Genomic DNA, 6111 nt, shown 5'->3' with positions numbered 1-6111 from the left:
TGGTCATCCTCTTTTAGAGACTTTGGTGAAACTTTTGCTGTTGCCTTGGACATATCAAAAGCCTTTGATAGAGTCTGGCACAAAGCTTTGATTTCAAAACTACCCTCCTACGGTTTCTATCCTTCTCTCTGTAACTTCATCTCAAGTTTCCTTTCTGACCGTTCTATTGCTGCTGTGGTAGACGGTCACTGTTCTTCTCCTAAATCTATTAACAGTGGTGTTCCTCAGGGTTCTGTCCTGTCACCCACTCTCTTCTTATTATTCATTAATGATCTTCTAAACCAAACTTCTTGTCCCATCCACTCCTATGCTGATGATAACACCCTGCACTTTTCCACGTCTTTTCATAGACGTCCAACCCTTCAGGAGGTAAACATATCACGCAGGGAAGCCACAGAACGCCTGACTTCTGATCTTTCTAAAATTTCTGATTGGGGCAGAGCAAACTTGGTATTGTTCAATACCTCAAAAACTCAATTCCTCCATCTATCAACTCGACACAATCTTCCAGACAACTATCCCCTCTTCTTCAATGACACTCAACTGTCCCCCTCTTCTACACTGAACATCCTCGGTCTGTCCTTTACTTATAATCTGAACTGGAAACTTCACATCTCATCTCTAGCTAAAACAGCTTCTATGAAGTTAGGTGTTCTGAGACGTCTCCGCCAGTTTTTCTCACCCCCCCAGCTGCTAACTCTGTACAAGGGCCTTATCCGTCCATGTATGGAGTATGCTTCACATGTCTGGGGGGGTTCCACTCATACTGCTCTTCTAGACAGGGTGGAATCAAAAGCTTTTCGTCTCATCAACTCCTCTCCTCTAACTGACTGTCTTCAGCCCCTCTCTCACCGCCGCAATGTTGCATATCTTGCTGTCTTCTACCGCTATTTTCATGCCAACTGCTCTTCTGATCTTGCTAACTGCATGCCTACCCTCCTTCCGCGGCCTCGCTGCACAAGACTTTCTTCTTTCTCTCACCCCTATTCTGTCCACCTCTCTAACGCAAGAGTTAACCAGTATTCTCAATCATTCATCCCTTTCTCTGGTAAACTCTGGAACTCCTTGCCTGCTTCTGTATTTCCACCTTCCTATGACTTGAATTTCATTCATTTCAGTGGGCATTTTTTTTATTAGATTTTTGTTGCCCTGGGCCAGTATCCTTCCTACATAAAAAAAAAAAAAAAAAAAAAAAAAACTAAAAGGAATGCGGATGAGATCTTGAAGAAAAATACAGCTGTCACTCTTAGAAATAAATCATTCAAAGATTTCTGGAAGATCATTAAAAAAATTGAGGGGAAGAAATATGTGCTCATATGGTATAATTGATGGCCGATGTACTGAAGAGGATATTGCTGATAGGTTTTGTGACTTATATGAGGAGCTATATAGTAGTGTTACGGAAGATGACTTACAAGAGGTGGGCAGTAAGGTGAACCACCTTGTTAATGAGCGATGTAATGCTGGCCATTGTATTTCTTCCCAATGTCATTCTGTATCTGCAGTGATAATTGAAAAGGCTGTGAGAAGCCTCGTACCGAATAAAAAGGGCGAAACATATAACATTAGTAGCAATCATTTTATAAATGGTACTAAACTATTATATAAACAGCTAAGTCATATAATAACAGCAGTGTTGCAATACGGCAGCACAGATGCTCTTTTTAACAAAGCAGTTATTAAGCCCATTTTCATTTAAAGGAATCTATTTTCTATAATTAATTATTTTATTTATGCATACAGGATAAACTATTGAATCTTATTGTAAAAGGACCAAGTAGCATCATGCTTGTTACAAAGGATTTGAATGGAAGCATGTAGTTTTCATTGTACTTATTATTATTACACAGCAAGATGTGAGCCATAAGACGTAGCTAGTGATTATTCTTAGACTGAAGGTTTAAGCTTCCCAATTGAAGCCAAAAAGCTTTCACGCTCATGCAAGAGCCAAACATGGTACAGAAGACCTAATAATGATAATAATCTGTTGATTGACCCAGCACTAATAATTTGACACAAGTGTGATGATCCCGAGGTAAGAAACGCCACAACTGAAAGTATAGCCTACTCGTTAAGATATGGTTAAAATATGTTACGTTCATACGGATCTCGCCCGTGTTGATATATCAATTTATGAACCACACATACTTTCAGCACTTGAGGCAGGAGAGGTAATTTCTGGTCTACCTCCACTTGGTGCACCGTTCAGTAGTCATGGCCCACAGCTGAAAATCAACCTTAATTTATGATAGTGTTTGATGAATGAGGATGGTGTCGTTATTTTTACCTTTCATATTTTCATTTAGGTAATTTGAGAAAATAATAGAGAAAGTGAATTTTGGAGTTACAGATCCCTTTTTGAATGTAATGTAAGCTTTGGAACCTTCCCTAGAAATATACTACACATCAACACCATTTGGTTGTTTAATAATGTTCCTTACTTATTTCACTACAATTTCATTGTGAAGACCATTGTAGGAATGAAACAATATGATTGAAAAATAATCAATCTGAGCAACAAACACTCCTATTCATACTGAATGTATAAAATGGTCATATACCATTACCAAAAAGTTACACTCAAGTATCTTGTGAGAATACTAACATACAAACACTCCTATTCATTCAGAATGTATAGAATGGCCATATACCATAACCAAGTCACTCAAATATCTTGTGAGAATGTTGACACAGTTTTGTGGTTGGTGAGGCTAGTACTGTGGTGGGTGTGGCTGAGCAGGCTGCGGCTGTGGTGGATGTGGCGGGGGTTGGAGAGGGTGTGGCTGCCCTTGCAGCTCACCACAGTTGGTGAGATAATAATCTGTAGTAGCAAAGCAGTGCATATATCAATTAATATTTTGTTGTAATCCCCCAACTTACTTTTAATTATAAGTTGAGTTTACGCAGGAATTGCACCAGCTATATACTCACCAAGTACTTCACAATTTTTAAAGTCTAATAAGTCCAGGTTACCGAGATTTAAGACTAAGGTTCTCCCAGTAGGGTAAGCCATAAATGCAGTTCAGAGAAACTAACATTACTTATTAACCAGTAAATAAACATTCCAACAACACACACTGGTAATAAAAGACAGTAACTCAGCCACATAATACCAGTTTAATAAAACTCCAAGTAACTCCGCACTGACAAACTAATAATTCTTCAGGTTATTATTAACTGTACGTTAACGCGATTCCTTCAACAAGATTGTCACTCAGTATCGCATTACTTTTCATTAAACACATGACACATAACTGCACACATAACATAATCACATAATAAAATAACACATGTAAAATCAAAGACAAAAATGTGCAGTCACTACATGCGAAGTGCCACAGAAAATATCGTCACTCATCAAAATCCAGCATTAAATCAACACATGAAACACAATATGAAATATATGAGAATCATGGCATACTAAACACAACATATTTAAAGTCGAGACACACAAAGCACACAGGAAAAATTATCTAAGTATTACTTACGGCCAGAGGAGGCAGTGAACGACAGGTAGTCTCATGGTGCAGCAAGACTGAGCTGGACCTGTTCAAAAATAATGGCACTACCTACTAGTATATTATGGCGACCGGAGAGCTACGCGAGTCGTTCTGTGCTTCCTCCTTATATACAGTTTTTATCTGCTTACGTCTACGCGTCAGAGATTACATACACAGCTACATACATTGTCATCCTTAAGGTCTGGAATTCGACTAGGTAGTACACTCATCCCTTCCCTTAAAACACACGATCACCAGAATGTTCTCTTGTCTACTTTTCGTCACCAGAAGTTTAAGGTGCCCCTGAGGGCTCACTGGATACCCACTCCTAGACACATATTTAAAGTTTCTTATGTCCATCCAGCGCGCACAACATCTGGATCACGAGAGGTGAGGTGTTGTGGTTTACTTGCGTAAGATTAATCGCGGTCAATACCAGGCTTTTAGTGGGGCTAGCTCGTTCTAGTCTTGTGCTACGTCAGCAACACCTGCACTTTCGTAGTATTCACGAACAAGGGGGACTGTAAACGCATTGGTGAGTTGCGTTTATGGTGTGGCAAAGGAGTGACTGACAACCACTTGCGTTGTACTCACTTCTCAATTTATTGGGATGCGGTCAAACCTGTAAGTTATCATAAGTACATCACTTGATAGGAAATAATTGAGAATCCTACAATAATGTAATGTAGCTGTGCACTTCACAGGGATATTTGTAAACACTACATTATACATCATTGTCTCGAAACAAACACCGAAACGTCTAAGTATATTATTGACACAGATAGATATGATTAATACATAAGTAAATAATACATACGCAATTGCGGGAACAGTCGAAGGTCCTTGTAGAACGTAATGAATGCCACACAATCACCTTAATCCCAGAGCAGGCTCCATGTCCACATAACGTGCCAGAGGGGCCCCGTAGAGTTTATGAACTAGTGCCTCTGCGGGAGACATGATAGTGGCACAGCTGGAGAGTGGTGAACGACACAGGTCTTACCTCTACGGCTTCCACCAAGACTCTGCCCCTACGGCAGAGCCCCCTTATTTCTTATCATTTCACCCCTTCAACCCATCACACCATGTTTCTTCCCAAGTTTACCCCTTGACCCCCATTAAACTATGTCATCCCTTGTCCTGCCTCGCGCTGACATGGCTGAGGGGAAAAATGATGGTCGAGATAAAGGCCGTAGTGTCCTGTAAACAAACACCCCTCTGTAGCTCGCCTTCTCGTCTCGTCCACATACCAAGTAATGTTATAAGTGTAATATTAACCCCGTAACGTGACTTATGGGAAAGTACAGTAGTGTAACCCTATCTGGGGCCCGTCATGATAAGAACATAACAAGAAACCAGCTACAAAATAAAAGTACAGAAACTTCAAGCCGGCCGATACTGAGCCGGCGGCTACAGGGACATAGTTCTGACCTGGGTCGTAGACAGGCGGCCGGGAATCACGAGGGGCCACGCTGGGGGCGTTGCTATGGGCAGCATGGGCGTGGGCGTCGTGAGAGTCGTCGGGAGTAATACTATAGGCATGGGTGCCATGGCTAAGGCAATTTTAAAATAAGACTGCATAACAGGAAAATTTCTGTAACACAAATGCGTCATTACAGCTACTCGTAGGTAATGAAAATTGAAAATGGTACAGGTTCAATCTTAATACACAATAAATTCCAGTCATAGTATGTGCATTAATTATTTTTACTGTGTATGATAAGTAATTACTTTAACTAATCAGTCTGTGTAGTATCTTTCATGCCTACAAAAATAACATTTAGAATACAGCGACATGTTTTAACCAACCATTGAGAGGTAGCTCCATGGTAATAGCTGAAGTGTTAGTCTCTCCTCGAGGCAGGTCAATACCTACAGCCTCCGAGGATCATGGTGCCTCTGTTTGATTAGATGTAAGATGCATTTTCAAATAAGTTAACATCGGGAAGACATGTGTATCATGTAATACAATACTTGTGTGATGACAGTATAAAAGAAATGTGTGCCTGAAGAACCACAGGGATCGGAGAACGTCATTGCCGTCCCCGGTCCTCCTCTCCGTGCCGCCGCTGCCTTCCTTCCTCTTCTTGCCACGCCTCTTTCTTCTGTTCCTATCCTCCTTTCCTCTCACATCAGGACGCCATGATGTTCATTACATCACTGACTCTCTATTTTGCTAAAATGTTTAATTTTGTCGCTGTTAAGAATACCCTCACGCAGCATGATGTTCACTACAACACTGAGTTTCGTTTTCGTCAGAACCATCACTACATAAATTTTGTCAAGATTAAAAACACTCATATCGCCAGCCCGTACGTTGCGCCACCTCTAGATCACCTGAGAGAGAGAGAGAGAGAGAGAGAGAGAGAGAGAGAGAGAGAGAGAGAGAGAGAGAGAGAGAGAGAGAGAGAGAGAGAGAGAGAGAGAGAGAGAGAGAGAGAAGAAAAAGAGAAGAAAAAAGATGATTACATAAGAACATAAGAACATAAGAAATAAGGGAAGCTGCAAGAAGCGACCAGGCTTACACGTGGCAGTCCTGTATGAAACACACCTACCTATTTCCATCTATTATCCCCATCCATAAACTTGTCCAATCTTCTCTTAAAGCTCT

At 40.8% G+C, this 6111-nt stretch overlaps 2 long non-coding RNA genes across 2 annotated transcripts; both read right to left on the bottom strand.

Moving 5' to 3' along the window:
* Positions 1-1743: 1743 nt before the first annotated feature.
* On the bottom strand, positions 1744-4808 carry LOC135092596 (uncharacterized). The gene is made up of 3 exons (XR_010262940.1): positions 4318-4808; positions 3489-4122; positions 1744-2821 (listed from the first exon to the last, which is right to left on the bottom strand). It is a non-coding gene; the product is annotated as an uncharacterized LOC135092596 (long non-coding RNA).
* Positions 4809-4810: 2 nt separating this feature from the next.
* Positions 4811-5825, bottom strand: LOC135092597 (uncharacterized). The gene is made up of 2 exons (XR_010262941.1): positions 5310-5825; positions 4811-5094 (listed from the first exon to the last, which is right to left on the bottom strand). It is a non-coding gene; the product is annotated as an uncharacterized LOC135092597 (long non-coding RNA).
* Between the last annotated feature and the right edge of the window lie 286 nt (positions 5826-6111).

The sequence above is a fragment of the Scylla paramamosain genome, chromosome 40 (genome assembly GCF_035594125.1).
Source record: "Scylla paramamosain isolate STU-SP2022 chromosome 40, ASM3559412v1, whole genome shotgun sequence".
Classification (NCBI taxonomy): domain Eukaryota; kingdom Metazoa; phylum Arthropoda; class Malacostraca; order Decapoda; family Portunidae; genus Scylla; species Scylla paramamosain.
Note: the sequence above shows the minus strand (reverse complement) of the source record. Positions and strands in the feature narration are given on the sequence as shown.